General features: G+C 40.8%; 1 protein-coding gene across 8 annotated transcripts in view; it reads left to right on the top strand.

Moving 5' to 3' along the window:
* The window catches only part of LOC125451282 (leucine rich adaptor protein 1-like), a 162002-nt gene that overhangs the window by 73337 nt on the left and 71323 nt on the right, over nucleotides 1–17342 (top strand). For 4 of the 8 annotated variants that reach the window (XM_059644574.1, XM_059644571.1, XM_059644572.1 and 1 more), the window contains one exon: nucleotides 15176–15348. The exons of 2 other annotated variants lie outside the window; for them this stretch is intronic. The gene's annotated coding sequence lies outside the window, so the exon portion shown is untranslated. Of the gene's footprint in view, nucleotides 1–8192; nucleotides 8388–15175; nucleotides 15349–17342 lie in introns of those variants that run through there. 2 more of the 8 variants (XM_059644570.1, XM_059644573.1) reach the window with 1 other exon arrangement.

The raw sequence follows: 17342 nt of genomic DNA on the forward strand, positions 1-17342 counted from the left end.
CCTCTAAGTTGTGAAACATGATTTTTCTCCTTTAGAAATTCATGCTGACTCTTCCTAATCAACTCCTTTTTCTCCAATGTAACTATCAGTTTTATCCTGAGTAATTGTTGAATGTTGACCCATCACCAAAGTTAAACTAACTGATAATGAGATTTTCCTTTCATCCTTGAACAAGACCGTAATGTTTACAATTCTGTAAACAGGGAATTAAATCCATCAATGTCAAAATGAAGACATGTATATTAACACGTAGATTTTAGACTGCTTTCATTTTTTTTCAGAAACTGCAATGCAGCAAGCTCTTAGTAAGTCAACAATGGCTGCCACTTAACACGTCTTGTATGAAAATGTATTCTTAATAACAATTTCCATGTAATCTCTGAAAATTAGCATTGCATGTCAATGTTTCCTCCTCAGCTGAACAGTAGTTGTCATCCAACAGACGGATGGAAAAGCCCACACAGGAAGACATGCACAAGCTAATATTGGTCCATTGATATTGTCATGGCTGTATAATTATATATTTTAAGAAAGTTAATCTTTTTACAATAGATTCTTATAAGGTACCTTCAAGAAGTCACATCATTCTTGATGATTTATTGTCTGCCAAAAAAACAGACAACCTGATGTGTTATCTCAGTATCGATCACAAAGGGAGAGATTTAGAATTCAATTAATCCATGGGCAGTGCAATAAATAATTCTAAAAGTGAGAAATCAAAGCTTCCAAGAGAACAGAAAATTGAACGGACACTACAGAAACTTCCAGCATAATTAGCTTATTTTCCTGGATGAACAATAGCTCATTTGAAGCTGATATAGCAGCCATCTGGCTTATCTTACATAACTCGAAATATGAAACATCTTGGGAGTTTTCCCCAGAAAATGTCTGAGGCAGTGGCAGAGTGTGACTTTAGACAAAGTCAGCACAAGGATAAAAGCTTTCATAAGGCATTGATCTGCTAAAGAGTCCAGGTGATAGTGTAATCACACAATTTGTAAGGCTCAAGATAACTTCTGTCTTCCCCCCACCATTTCAACTCCCCACCCCAAATCCTGCTCCCCTGGGTCTATCTATACAAACAACTATCTTTACAACAATTTGACTACAGAAGCCATCAAAAACTTAAGTTTTCAACCTCTTCATCTTAAAGTGAAGTTTCCAGCATCCTGCAATGGTACAGATTGATCTCACTTTCTGAAATTACCTTTGCAGGTTGATCTTTCATCAGAGCTGAAATAGGTTTTTATTAAAAAAAAGCAACAGGCTTTATGAAAAATGAATGATAGGTGAAAAATAAAACTGGAAGATCTGAGAAAATGTAGAAGGTAGGGGCATTTTAAATAAAAATTAGGATGACAGCGCAGGGGAAAAGCTGTTAATTGGATAGTGACGGTACAAATGGTGGATCTAGATGGCGGGGCTATTAATGGCAACATTATTTCAGACACCAACTGTTGGTGATTATAATAATGGCATTGATCTGAAAATGTTGAACTTGCTGTTGTATGGAAGTACCTAATTGTAAATGATGTTATTTCAGTGGAGTCTCATGATTTGACTTGTATAGGGGATATTTTATCACAATGATGGTCGGAAGAGGCACAGGTGGGTAGGTAAAAATCTTAATTCTAAAACCTTATCACAATTTAGCCACCTCATCTTTGGAGGGACTAAGGTATATGTCGACCTTATGTTTTTTTAAACATGGAAGCCAGGATTCAAATGTGACAGGAAAATGCATGGTGATAGGAGACAGGAAGGGTTATGTGCCTTTACGACAATGTATGAAGGTCAGGCAGAAACAACTGAGACATTAGAACAGGACATGGACAACAGATCTTCAGGAAAGGGAGGGAGCTTAGTCAGGGAGAAACTGCCTGAATAGCAATGGTTGCACGTTTTTTAGACACAGCCAGATACACTCTTGTCATGACCACTGATACTTCATCTCATCATTCCTGCTGACCTTACCATCTTTACCTCCTCACCTAGAACAGACTCAGACACCACTAGAAATGTTCCACATGCGCCAGTTCTTCTGATAGGTTCGGATTTAGATTTTTATTGTTATGTGTACTCAAGTAAAGGAGTACACATGAAAAGTGTACATGACTCCTACTTGGGTACAAAGAAGTAAAAGAAATAAAGCTTTAAAAATTAAGAATTTCCTTCATAGAATAAGTAGAAGAATAAAGAAATAAGGTGATTAACATTAAAATCATCTTTAATACTTACTAGCAAAAAAAAGGCAGCTTAATCTGCTACCATCTTGAGATGATGTGTTAGCTTGTAGCACCTGCTCAAGGCATGTGATCAGGCTGTCCAATCAGTTTGCTTCTCTAATCAAAAGAGGCCAGCAAAGAACAAACAAGATAACCCAATTTATATCACGTTGTTGTACCTTATCATAGATTTTCCTGGTTTACCTAAAATTACAGAAGAATCAATTTAAAATTTGTGGAGGGGTAGGAGAGTTTGGAACAATGTGTCACAGTAAATATTGTAAACAGACGCAAACCAAGCAACTCACTTAAATGTTTGGAGTTCTTCATCTTAATAACAGAAAAACATGATAGAGGTAAGGGCTTCAGGATCCTGAGGCAAACTTGCTATGATACCACAGAATTGCACTGAGCACTTGTGTGCAGGGGTGTTATACTACACTAAACTTTAAAAACTCTGGTCAATATACCAGACTTGGCTATAACAGTTACATTGACATAGCTTGATATATTAGTCTACCAAATAATTTGGACCCTGGTATATCTACAATTAGATTTAATACGAATGTATAATAAATTTCATTGCTTCAAAGTCTAAGCATGAATAAAGTTCTTAACTTTGCCTTCTCCTTGACTAGCCTATCTTTAAAAATAACAAACTCCTGGTGTGGCATCAAGTTGCATAACTTTAATGCAGTTCTGATAATACAAGGACAATAACATTCATGTCAAGAGAGACCTTGTTGTCTGACTCCTGGCAGCACAGTCAAGCTGGGAAGAGATGATGGTCTAAGGTATCTGTGGCTAATTTTAAGAGCGTACGTTGCCCAAGTCTTTTCTACTGACAGCCGGGGCAGTCCCCATGTATCCTGGCTTCAGCCTTTGGTCACCATCTCTTATTGTCAACCACTGCTAAGGCAGTCAGTTAATCTGGCTGTCTGCTAGGCCAAAAGCTGCCAAAAATTATTCCTACAAGGATACACAACTGTGTTTGGCAGGTCCTCCACATGGTCAGCCATGGCAAGTTCATCACTGTTCTCTTCTGCACTCTCTGCTTGCTTTCCTACTAATAATGGAGCCTGTTCCTTTTCTTGTCAAGCATGATGGATGACACTTGTCAGCTGCATGTTATTTTACTCTAGATTGCAAAATAGTCAAAATAATTTTCAAATGAAAATTGAGGAAGAATAAAGTGCTCTTTTCTCCCCACTCAAAGAGGGCAAATCACAGCAGTTCCTGAACATGAGTTGTTATTACACCCGTGACATTTGGTATCTGGTGCTTGTGGTTCTGATGAATGCAGTATTGGGTTTGAGTGAAGTCAGATGAAAGATACAATGCAGTTTTCCTGGACTAATCCTGCAGTTTATATCATTAGTAATCTGAAATTTCAAACAGTTCTACAATCTAAGACAGAAATAAAGTTGTACACAATGTTTATTTCCATTACTTTAGGTGTCAAAGGCCAATAAGATGTACAATAGTACAGAGCTCTGATGTTTGAATTGCTGAAAAATGCAGAGCTGTATTTCCTGTGGTGCATATGTATCTTAGCTGCCAGCAAGGAAATTGGTCCCAAGGTTTTAGAAGTCAATAACAAAAACAAAGTTGCTGGAAAAGCTCAGCAGGTCTGGCAGCATCTGTGGGGGAGAAAACAGTGTTAACGTTTCGGGTCCGGTGACCCTTCCTCAGAACCCAAGCTCTTTCCCTTAATTTCAGCATAATCTCTTTTTTTAAAAAATCATTCCCAAGATATCACCAACAATTACTTGACTAGCCATTAATCAAGTTTGGTTGAGATGACTGGTTTAGAACAGGGAAAGCTCCCTGTTTAGTTTTTCAGAACATTGGTACAGCGGGGTCAGGAACCAAAACATTTGGGACTATTTGCAAGCCTGAGATCTGACCTAACTTTGACCAACTGGCTAGAAAGCAACATTTTCACCACTGACCCCACTCCCTTCCCCCTGGCACTGAGGCTGCAGGGAACAACAAGTAGCTATCACCAGAGTTGGGAGCTGTTGATGTAGGTTTTTAAAATATCACCACACAAAACAATGAACGCATAGATATCTTGAGAGTGAGATTTATATGGTTCTCTCTTTCAAACTTGGGCAAAAGGAGGTCCACCACCTCAAAGGAGGTGAACCTGGGTTGTAGTGAGGTTAGGAGCTGAGTAGTCCTGGTGCAACTAAAATTTGCACATCACTGATCTGATGCTGCTAGATTGCACTGTAAATGACACCCACCGTCACTTTACCTGATGATCAAGGGTAAACTTGACAGGGTGGTAATTGACACTTTTTATTTTATGCTGCTTTTTATGTACAGGACACACTTGGGCAATTCTCCACATTGTCAGTGTTGCTACTGTAATGGAACAGCTTGGCTAGGTGAGCAACAACCTCTGGAGCACAAGACTTCAGTGCTATTGCCAGAATGTTATGTCATCAGGGTTGATAGCCTTTACAATATCCACTCTGTCCAACTGTTTCTTGACATCACATTGAGTGAATTGAATTGGCTCTGTTATGCTGGGGTCCACTGGAGATGGTCTTTTGCATTGATGTGCTGGTCTCTTCTATCATGAGGATGGGGATGTTTGAGGTGGATTGGCCATGCTAAATTGCCCGCAGTGTTCAGGGGGTGTGTGGGTTATAGGGGGATGGGTCTCGGTGGGATGCTTCAAGGGGCGGTGTGGACTTGTTGGGCCAAAGGACCTGTATCCACACTGTAGGGAATCTAATCTAATCTTCAGTTATGTTGGTGCTGCCCCTGGCATGCCTTCCTGCACTCTCAGTAGAACCAGTGCTGATTCCCTGACTTGATGGTGATGGTTGAGTGGGGGATATACTGGGCCATGAGGTTACAGATTGTGCTGGAATACAATTCTACTGCTGTTGATGGCCCTCCATGCCACATGGATGCCTAGTCTCCAGATGTGTGCAAATTTTGTCCCATTTAGCACAGTGATAGTGCCATACAACACAATGGAGGTTATTCTCAATGTGAAGGCAGGACTTCATCTCCACAAGGACTGAGGTGGTTGCTGTCATCAATATGATCATGGGCAGATGCACCTTCAGCTGGCAGATTAGTAAGGATGAAAAGAGCTCAATTCCAGATGTGAGGCAAGAGTGACAGCTATTGCTATCAAGGCTGCATTTAACTGAGTTTGGCATCAAGGATTCCTGGCAAAACCGGAATTAGTGGGAACCAGGGGCCAAACTCTGGTTGCAGTCATACATTTTACACCTAGGAAGATGGTTGTCTTTGTTGGAGGTTGGTCATCTCAGCTCCACGATATCTCTCTACAGGAGTTACTCAGTGTCCTAGGCCCAACCAGCTCCAGCTACTTCATCAATGACCTTCTTTTCTGAAGGTTAGAAGCAGAGTTATTCAATTATGCAACATTTACCGCCATTTGCAATGACTTGGATAATAAAGCAGGCCATGTTCAAAGGCAACAAGATCTGGACAATATCCAGATTTGAACTGATGAGTGGCAAAGAGCCTGACATTTCCGTGGCACAAATGCTATGACCATCACCACTAAAACAATTTAACCACTACTCCATGAAGTCTTTCAATGATGTTACCAACACTGAATCCTCCACAGTCAATGCCCTGGGAGTTATCATTGACTAGAAATTCAACCGTATTCACCACAAACAGATGGCTATAGGAGTAGGTCAGAGGCTAAGAATACCGGGCAGGGTAATACACCTAAATCCGCAAAGTCTCTCTGCTATCTAAAAGGCACAAATCAGACATGATGGAATATTCCCTATTTGCCTGGATGAGTGCAGCCCCAATAATCAAGTATCAAGGACAATACAGCTTGCTTTGCCAGGCATTACATTCGCAAACATCCACTCCCTCCACCACCAATATTCTCAGCAGTCTATATTACCTACAAAATGTATTGCAAAAATTTATTTAAAATCCTTAGACAGTACTGTCCAAACCCCTGACCACTTTCATCTAGAAACACAAGAGCATCAGATATAGAACACCATGAGTTTCAAATTCAAGGCTTCCAAACCACTCACCATCCCAACTTTCAAATATATTACTGTTCCTTCACTACTCCTGGATCAAAATCCTGGAATTCCTCTGACGGCATTCTGGTCATCACAACAAGTAGATTGCAGCGGTTCAAGAAGGCAGCCACTTTCTCACCGGCAACAAGGGATGGGCAATAAATGCTGGACAGCCAGTTACACCCACATCCCACAAATGAATTAAAGAAAAGGACCACTTCAATGAACTAAATTAACAATAACACAACTGTGGAGAAAGAAGCGAATTATTTTTGAGTGCCAACTTAAAAGTTACCTTTGTGGTAACTAGATGTTTTTTGACACATTAGTCAATGTTTTTGACCTAGCAGGTCAAATTAAGACAACAGTTGCTTGTGTATATTGTCATCTGAAGCCTGACACTTCCTCCATGAGAAATGCCAGAATCATATAGGATAGATAGGTACAACTAACAGCTGTCACTGTAGCTGTAACCTGCAGTCAGGATGGAGAGGGCTAGGAATTACACTAATATAAACATTGAATGAAATAAGGTTGTTTGCCTTTTTAATTTTCTTACGTGAACTTAATATCAAGCGCATGCTACCTTTTAAAGCAGAATTTATCTGCACATATTATTCTACCTGAGTGACAGAGATTCCAACCCTAATAACTAACAAGACAAGACTATACTACTTATGTTACAGGATTTGAACAACAACACCCAGACAATCAGGTAGGAGCCAAGGAAATGCTATTGAAGTCCAAATCACAAAAGGCAGACTGTTTCAGGGCACCAGAATTGAACAATGAATAATCATTGTATAATGCAGTAACTATTCCTTCCAGGGTCAATATTTCATTGGCACATAATAAAAAGTTTCACTGAGATACTGAAATAAATGTGACACTTGTTGTGTTTGTGCCAATGACTTGGAAACAAACGCATCCTTTTGTCTGGTTAAGTGATGAAGGGGAGGAATCAACATTTCCGGTAGAGTTGGTTATCCAATATCAAAATGAGTTCTTTCATCAAGTATCAAGCCAGTGCAAGCTAGCAGGAATTCAGATTGACTTTTCTCTTTTCAGCCTTGTCACCTCAAATGGGCAGATGACTTTTACAGATTTTCAAAGCCAAGAACTGGAATTTAGCAGCTGTTTGGGGTGTGACCTTTTTCAGGCTTACAAAGATATAATCGTTGTGATATTATTATGTCTCAAATTCTAGAACCAACAATTTTACAATAGCTGAAGTGATTTGTTGAAAAATCATGTTAATGTTGGCTGAAACTGAATAATCGGAATTTTTCTTTGAGTTTCAAAACAGTGAGGTGTATCCCTTTTGAATTGCATCATTCCAGTGTAGTTTTGTGACACTTGAATGACAATTTGTGTAATTTATCTCAATTTGGCTTTCTTCTGTGACTGTCAGCCTTTGCCAGCTGTGCAAATGTATTTTATAGGAACTGTGGTAGCATTTTCAGGTTATACCTACTGAAAACTCAACATGAGCTGATTTTCATGTTCAGCTTTCAGAAAGGATATTCAGTGCCTGTTAAGAATATTACTAACACCTGCCATTAGCAATTGTATTTAGTAGTTATTTTTAAGAAAAAAAACCACGACACTGGTGGGCCGGTTTGCATTAAAGAAAGAAAGAATGAGATCGTCTTATCAATGGTATGTAATTTTCTTCATGACGTCAGTGCAGCTTCTACATCAAACCTCAAAAGATGGCAAGATGACCTTTGTTTGGCATACGTGAGTCAGATGAAGTTCAGACCACTATAAAGTCAAACTGAATTGATTCCAGAAGCAAACTTGACTTCCACAAACACAAGTTGAAAAATCAAATGCATCTATACAATACTAACTTTATTTTATATTCAGTGTCAAAGCATTTTTGGCAGTTGTGTGACAATAAGCATCATAATTTTATTCACAGGGAGAAGCACAATATATTCCAGCATTAACTTCAAATTACTGATGAAAGCTGATCATAGAACAACTTTCTATTCTCAATGGCAATCTACACTGGGTAGAAATAGAACACTTTACAGTATAAATCACTGCTGAACAGATGCTACATTTCATCAAGAGTAACTGTGCCACAAAGATTAAAGAAGGGCAGGCGTACCAGGTAAATGTTAAAGAGGGTCTTGTGCAGCAAGTTCAGAATATTCATAAGTGGCATTTGATGTCCCTTTGCCTTCTACAACTGAACTATATAGTCCAAAGAAAGGTTTAAGAGTCAAAGGTCTACAGTACAGAAAAAGGCCCTTCAATTAATTGAGTCTGTGCCTGTCAAAAACAACTACCTAGTCTAATCACATTTTCCAGCATTTGTCACTGCAAGTGCATTTCCAAATACTTCTCAAATGTTATGAAGGTTTTTGACTCTGCCACTGTCTTACTGGCAGTGAGTTCTAGTTTGCCAACTTGTTCAGTGCAAAAAAAATTGCATATATCTCAATTATATATCTCAAAGTCATCTCTCAGTCACCTCTGCTCCAAGGAAATCAACCTTTCCTAGGTGATGGCCTAGTGGTATGATTGCTGGGATATTAATGCAGAAAACCAGCTAATGTTCTGGGACATGGATTTGAATCCCACCACTGCAGATGATGGAATTTGAATTCAATAAATTTAAGATTAAAAGGTCTGGATTTAAAAATCTACAGATCACCATTAAATCATTGCCAATTGTTGAAAAATCTCATCTCATTCACCAATTCCCTTCAGAGAAGAATATCTGCCACCCTCACCCCGTATGGTCTTCACCTGACTCCAGACCCACGGCATGTGGTTGAATCTCAATTGCTCTCTAAAATGGCCTAGCAAGCTACTCAGTTGTACCAATTGCTCAAAGAAATGAAATGGGATGCATCACCTGGCATCAATCTAGGCACCAGAAAAGAAAATAGCAGAAACAGCCCTGTTGACCCTGCAAACTCCTTCTCACTAACATCTGGGGATTAGTGCCAAGATTGGGAGAGATGTCTCACAGATTAGCCAAGCAACAGCCTGACATAATCATATTCACAGAATCATACCTTACAGATAATGTGCCAGACACCACCATCACCATCCCCGGATATGTCGTGTTCCGCCGTCAGGACAGACCCAGCAGAGGTGTTAGCACCATGGTATATAGTCGGGAGAGTGTAGCTGCATGAGTCTTCAACATTGACTCCAGACCCCATGAAGTCTCATGGAAAGGAAACCTCCCGCTAATTACCATATACTGTCCTCCCTCAGCTGATGAATCAGTACTTCTCAATGTTGAGTAACACTTACTTAGAGGAAGCACTGAGGATGGCAAGGACACAAAATATACTCTGGATGGGGGATTTCAATGTTCACCACCAAAGAGTATCTCAGCAGCAGTACAACTGGTCGAGCTGGTGAGGTCCTAAAGGACAGATTTGCTAGACTGGATCTGTAGCATGGTAAGGCAACCAACAAAATGGAAAATCATACTTGACCTCATCCTTGCTAATCTGCCAGCTGCAATCGTATCTGTACAGTTCAGTATCAGTGAGATAGACCATCACACAGTCCTCTTGGAGATGAAGTCCCACCTTCACATTGAAAATAACTTCCATCATGTTGCATGGCACTATCACCGTGCTAAATGGGACAGATTTCACACAGATCTAGCTACTCAATGAGGCGCTGTGGGCCATCAACAGCAGCAGAATTGTACTCCAGCTCAATCTGTAACCTCATAACCCGATATATCCCCTATTGAACCGTTACCATCAAGTCAGGGGTTCAACCCTGGTTCAATGGAGAGTGCAGGAGGCCATGCCAGGAGCAGTTGCAGGCATACCTGAAGATGAGGTATCAACCTCGTGAAGCCATCAAACAGGACTACTTGTATACCAAACAGCAAAAGCAGCAAGTGATAGACAGAGCTAACCAACGGATCAGATCAAAGCTCTACAGTCCTGCCACATCCTGTCATGAATAGCATGAATGGACAATTAAACAACTGACTGGTGGAGGACATTCCACAAATATCCCCATCCTCAATGATGGAAGCACCCAATACACCAGAGCAAAAGATAAGGCTGAAGCATTCATAGCAATCTTCAGCCAGAAGTGCTAGGTGGATGATCCATCTCAGCCTCCAGTGGTCCCCAGCAGTACCGATACCAGTCTTCCATCACTTTCCTGATGATTGAGAGGAGACTGATGGGACGGTAATTGGCTGGATTGCATTTGTCCTGTCTTCAGCCAATTCAATTCACATCACATGATGTCAAGAAACAGTTAGAGATGCTGAATACTGCAAAGGCAATGGGCCCTGATAATGTCCTAGCAATAGTACTGAAGACTTGTGCTTTGGAAATTGCCATCCCCTAGCCGAGATGTTCCTGTACAGTTACAATACTGGTATCTACCAACAATGTGGAAAACTGCCCAAATATATCCTGTGCACAAAAAGCAGGACAAATCCAACACAGCCGATCCATCCCTGGATGAGTGCACTCAAGAGGCTTGACACCTTCTAGGACAAAGCAGCCCTCTTGTTTGGCACTACATCCATAAGGATCCACTCCCTCCATCACTGAAGCTCAGTAGCAACAGTGTGTACTATTTTCAAGATCCACTGCAGAAATTCTCCAAAGATCTTCAAACAACACCTTCCGAACACAAGAAAACTGCCGTCTAGAAGTCAAGGGCAGCAGACATATGGGAACAGCACCATTTCCAAGTTCCCCTCCAAGCCACTCACTATCCTGACTTGGAGATATACTGTCATTCCTTCACTGTTGCTGGGTCAAAATACTGGAATTTTGTCCCTGATAGCATTGTGGGCCAACCTACAGCAGGAAGATTGCAGCGGTTCAAGAAGGAAGCTCACCACCACCTTCTCAAGGGCAGCTAGGGATGGGTAAGAAATGCTGGCCAGCCAGTGACTCCCACGTCCCACAAATGAATAGAAAAAAACAAAACCACAATTTATCCAATCTCATTTCATAATTCAAACTCTGTAGCTCAGGCAACATCCTGATAAATCTACCCTGCATCATTTCCAATGCAAAGACATCTCTCCTAAAATCTGGATTCCAGAACTGCACACAATACAATGTGGCCAAATCAACATCTAGTGTTTTTCCAGCATAACCTCTCTGACCTTGAAGTATACCTCAGCTAATAAAGGCACATGCCTTCTTAACAATTTTAACCATTGTACTTTTTTTTAATTCACTGGATAAGGGCATTGCTGGCTGGGCCAGCATTCATTGCCTATCCCTAAATGTGCAGTGGGCAGTCATGAGTCAACCACATTGCACTTGATCTGGAGTCACATGTAGGTTAGACCTGGTTTTAAAATAAAAAGGCGTACACCTTCTTAACCACTTTGCCCACCTGTTCTGATACATTAAATTATCAGTGAATAAAAATGCCTACCAATGTTCCTGTCATCCTTGGTGCTTCCCAGTCCTACCATTCAACATGAATTCCCTTGTATTGCTTGTGCCACCCTAGTTTTGATTGAATTCCATTTGCCACTGATAAACCTACCTGACCAGCCCATGCATCTCCATTTGCAATCTAAGGTAATCCTCCTCATTATTTACCATCACCCATTTTTGTATCATTTGTGAAATTATTGATGAATGCTCCTACATTCAAATCTAAATCATTTATATGTACCACAATCAACAAGGACCTCAACACTGATCCCTGCAGTACCCCATTGGACATAGACTTCCAGACATGCACACAGCCCTTGGCCATCACTCTGCTACTGCCATTCAGGCAATTCTGCATCCAATTTACCAAATTTGCTCAGAATTGGCTCATATTTTCGCTATTAGATTCCCATGCAGGACCATATCAAAAGCCTTGCTTAAGTCCAAGTAGGCTACTTTGAATGAATTGCTCTCATCTACACACCTGGTCATCTCTTCAAAAAATTCAAACAAGTTGGTCAGATATGTCTTCTCCTTAATAAAACCATGCTGACTGTTCCTAACTGATCATTTCCTCTAAGTGCAGATTAATTCTGTCATTCAGAATTGCTTTCAATAGTTTCCCCACAACTGAGGTTTGACTGACTGGCTTGTAGTTACCCGATTTATTCCTTGCTCCCTTCTTGAATAACTTTACTACATTAACTGTACTCTATCCTCTGGCACCTATCCTGTGGCAGAGAGGAATTGAAAATTATTGCTGACACCCCTGCTATTTTCTCCTTTGCCTTGCTTGACAACTTGGGACATATTTCATCCAGTCTAGATATTTGTCTACTTTTAAGCCTGTCAGAACACTCTCTGCTTTTGTTAATTTCTTCAGTATATCACAGTCCATCTCCCTGATTTCTATTTCCCAGCTAATCCTGCTTACAAATGAACAACAAAACAAAGTATTCAGTTAGCACTCTGACCATATCCTTCAAGGTCCATGCACAAATTGCCACTGAATCACTAGAAGAGCTCATTTTAACGTACTTAGCTGAAACTTTGCAAAGCCTAACAGGAATATTAAAAATAACAAATATAGTGCAAGACCTGAACTCAGTTTTCTAATTATTTTCTCCTAATCAATTAAAACTCTTTAGAAATTTACCTGTATATTACTATTCTCCAAAGCACCAATATTCAATTCAGTCTCTCTAGGTCTCTTTATTATGTTTTCTTTTAGCCTGCTTTTGATCCCTATTCTTATTCAGTCCCAGTGGCTCAATTAGTCATCTTTTAACCTCTGAAACAGAAAGTTGAGTATCACTTCTTGTTGTCACGTTTGAGCATAAAGGTTAAGGCTCTAACTTGGGCCTAACTAATGGGCAGCACAGTGGCTCAGTGGTTAGCACTGCAGCCTCACAGCGCCAGGGACCCAAGTTCGATTCCGGCCTTGGGTTACTGTCTGTGCGGAGTTTGCACATTCTCCCTGTGTCTGCATGGCCTTCCTCCAGATGCTCCGGTTTCCTCCCACAGTCCAAAGATGTGCAGGTGGATCAGCCATGTTAAATTGCCCATAGTGTTTAGGGGTGTGTGGGTTATAGGGGGATGGATCTGGGTGGGATGGTCCAAGAGGCAGTGTGGACTTGTTGGGCCAAAGGGCCTGTTTCCACACAGTAGGGAATCTAATCTAACTCTCCAGGGCAATACTGGAGATGCTTTGGCTTGTTTGATGTTTAAAACTGTGGCTGTGTCTGCCCTCTCAGATTATCTCTTGTTTCCTAGCCAATATTTAATCTTTAATCAACATTACAAGATTATTCAGTCTCTATTACACTGTCATTTGTGGGAGCAATGTGATTGTGGAGTCAATGGCCTAGTGGTAGTATCACCAGACTGCTGATCTGGAAATCCAAACAGTATTCTGGGGAACAGAGTTTGAACCCTGCCATAGTAGATGGTAGCTTTGAATTCAATGAAAATCTGGAATTAGGAGTCTAACATGACTATGAAATCATTGTCGATTTTTGGAAAACCCATCTGGTTCACTAATGGCTAAAAGAAACATAGAAGATAGGAGCAGGAGGCCATTCAGCTCTTTGAGCGTGGTCCACCGTTCATCATAATCATGGCTGATTGTCCAAGTCAACAGTCTAATCCTGCTTTCTCCCCCTAATCTTTGATCCCATTTGCTCTAAGTGTTATACCTAGCCACCTTTTGAATACATTAAATGTTTTGACATCAAGTACTTTCTGTGGTAATGAATTCCACAGACTCACCACTCTTTGGGTGCAAATACTTCTCCCCTCTCCCATCCTAAATGGTCTACCGGGAATCCTCAGACTGTGAACCCTGTTCTGAACGCACCCATCATCAGGAACATCCTCCCTGTATTTACCCCGCCTAGTCCTATTAGAATTTTATAAGTCTCTGAGATTCCCCACCTCATTCTTCTGAACTCCAATGAAAACAATTCCTAACCTAGGCAATCTCTCCTCATATGCCAATCCCGCCATCCCTGGAATTGGCGTTTGCTACATTCCCTTGAGAGCAAGAGCGTCCTTCCTCAGAAAAAAAAACTGCTATTCTTACCTGGTCTGGCCTATGTTTGACTTCAGACCCACGGCAATGTGGTTGGCAGCCATGTTCATAATATTACAACTGTTAATGACAGAAGAAAGAGCTAAATTGAAACATCCAATTCCCCTATTCTTCCGTCTATAATCAGTGTGGCTTATTTTTTCCAACTCACAATAGTCTGCGATCAACTTGGTCATAAGTACTAAACCTTTGTGCATTTAAATAAGGGTTATTACTTAGTCTGTCACTGGCTCTGGAATGTCTATTGCTGAGCCGATCAAAACACCCAAGAAAGGTACAATTAAAAGAAGGTAGATCACTTTAACTAAGAATAAAACAAAACAGAACAGTTAGCAAATCTCAGACCTTTGAGTATCCTGTGCGGAGAGGACATTTCCCAAACTGGAATTGAACATTGGTTATGTTTGAATGGCTGCAGTTGGAATTGGTTCACCTGTAGGGTTTCTTTTTGAAATAAAGGCTATTCAGGTCACATAGATGGTGACTGCTGTTTGTTGTAACCAGAGCTCCCATTCCTCTACAGATGAATATGGAGCTTTTCAGCAAGTAGTTGGAGGTGGCTTTTAGAAGATCTTTTTAAGCCTTACACTTCCAATGTGGCACAGAATTTCTCCATTGCTGTTGATTTATAGGTAGCTAAGTCTCTTCTGGGTTTTAGAATAAAAATTTCACCATCAGAGAACAGTTGCAATCAGATGCTCGGCGGTTAATTGTACAAACAAATTATAGTTATTAAGTAGCAAAGAATTAATTTCAATCACTTGTTTGAAAACTATTCATCATTATTGGGAGGTAAATTGTGGTGTTTAGAACCTTGCTTGAGGACAAATCTTGACAGGTTTTCTGTGTTGCATTGCACACTTGGAGTCAAAATATTTAGAGCTTGTGTTTTTTTCCTCTCTCCAACTGAAGATCATCTCCTTTGCAGCAAAAGTGCTGGAAGAATTTGGGAATCTCACCAGGGTGGATTGTGGTTCACATATCCAGATTCATTTAGCCATTTAAATGACCAGCTGTCTGGACGGAAACATGACTTTGGAGTCCCTTGTGTCTGAAACATGGACGTGGAGATTGGACCAGGAGAGGTAATATCTATTCTCATTGCATTTTTGGATAGCCAGGATACCTGTTTAGAAAACTGAGTTCCACCTGTGGATATGGTTCCAGGACAGCTTGGGAATAGAGTTAGGGTTCCTTAGGATATAAGAACGCAACTGAAATATTTGCTTGTGTATACCATTGAGATCTTAAATAAAATGTTTGTTTACATAAGGATTAGTTGAAGCAATTAAAATAAATCAGATGTTTCTTTGTATCAATTAAATTGCTTTCTTCCCCAATAGTGTTGCTATTGATACACCAGCAAGTTTCTTTTCTGTCAGGATGCCTTCTGTTAATACTAAAGAAAACAAAAAAAACTGAGGATGCTAAAGGTCTGAAACAAGAACTGAAGTCAGCAGGTCTAGAAACATCTGTAGAGGGAAAGATGGGTTAACATTTTGAATTCGTGACAGCAGTTGACAGAGTGAAAGAGTCTGGACTTGGGGGTGAAAAAGGGCAGCAAAATAAATACTAGAGGAGTGGAGCCTAAAGCAAGGTCAGTCTGAGCAGCGATCATAGCAACAACAGAGCAAACCTGGAATAACAGCAGCAATAGGATAAACACCTAAAAAACAGCATCAGTTAGAGCACACATGGAATAGAATCTAAGGCAGGGTGCCACAGGTGAGGTCATGACTCAAAAAGGGTCTAGGCCCAAAACGTCAGCTTTCCTGCTCCCCTGATGCTGCTTGGCCTGCTGTGTTCACCCAGCTCTGCACCTTGTTATCTCAAAAAGTGACATATGCTTGGCAGACTGAATGAGTAGTGTCTGGAGTGAGATACATTACTTACACTTTGTAGTTGCAGTCTGCTCGGAATAGAGAGCAAGAGTGAGAGATCTGAGTTTATAAGTGGGTAAAGTCGTGTATTAAGTTCCTGGATTATTTCTGTAGTTGATAAGGTTGATTTAGTTGATAATGTTCAAAATGGAAGGAGAACCTGATCCTGCGGAATGCACCTCCTGCAATATATGGGAAATCAGGGCTACGTTCAGTGCCTATGGTGACCATATATGCAGGAAGTATGTTCGGCACCTGATTTGCTGCGTGGAAGGCCTGGAGCATAGATGGACTTAGTATAGAGCATCTATGAGGCTGAAAATGTCATTGTTAGCAAATCTACTGAGCTGTTTAATATCACCAGTAAGGGCTACACAGACCAAGAAGAGTGGATGATGAACAGGAAGATGGCTAGGCAGTGCAGGACCCCCACCCCGCCATGGCCATTCCCCTCTCAAACAAGTAAACTGTTTTGGCTATTGTTAGAGAGGGATGGCCTCTTGGGGAAAGCAGCAGCCAGCTTAGTGGTACTATTACTAGCTCTATTATACTGCAGGAAGGTCGATGTGTAGGTGAGCAGAAGTGAAAGAAGTCTCTATATTCAGGAGCACAGATAAGCATTTCTGTCGTCCCACACAAGACAGGATGGTGTATTGCCTCCCTGATGCCAGAATCAAGGATGCCTTCTGAGCAAGCACAGGATATTCTGAAGGGGGAAGGTGACCAGTCAGAAGTTGTGGTCCACATCAGTACTAATGACATGAGTAGGAAGAGAGATGAAGTCCTGCAAAGGGAGTTCAGGGAGTTAGGTAGGAAGTTGAAAAGTAGGAACTCTAGGATTCTAATATTGGGGTAACATCCTGTGCCACATGCCAGTGAGACTAGGAATAGGAAGAAAGTACAATTAAATACAAAGCTGGAGAAAATTACAGACTGCTGACCACTGCGTTGGCAATAAGAATCTTCTCCAACAATTCCTAAGTACAGGATTTAGTGATGTTGTCTCTATGGACTTTAGCATTGCCTTTGACAAGGTTCCTCATCGCAGGCTGATACAAAAGGTGAAGTCACACAAGGTATCTGGTGAGCTGGTAAGATGGATATGGAACTGGCTTAGTCATATATCGAGAATAGGGTGGAAGGGTATTTTTCTGAGTGGAGATCTGTGACAAGTAGTATTCCACAGAGATCAGTGCTGG

This window comes from Stegostoma tigrinum, chromosome 3, assembly GCF_030684315.1.
Source record: "Stegostoma tigrinum isolate sSteTig4 chromosome 3, sSteTig4.hap1, whole genome shotgun sequence".
NCBI lineage: Eukaryota > Metazoa > Chordata > Chondrichthyes > Orectolobiformes > Stegostomatidae > Stegostoma > Stegostoma tigrinum.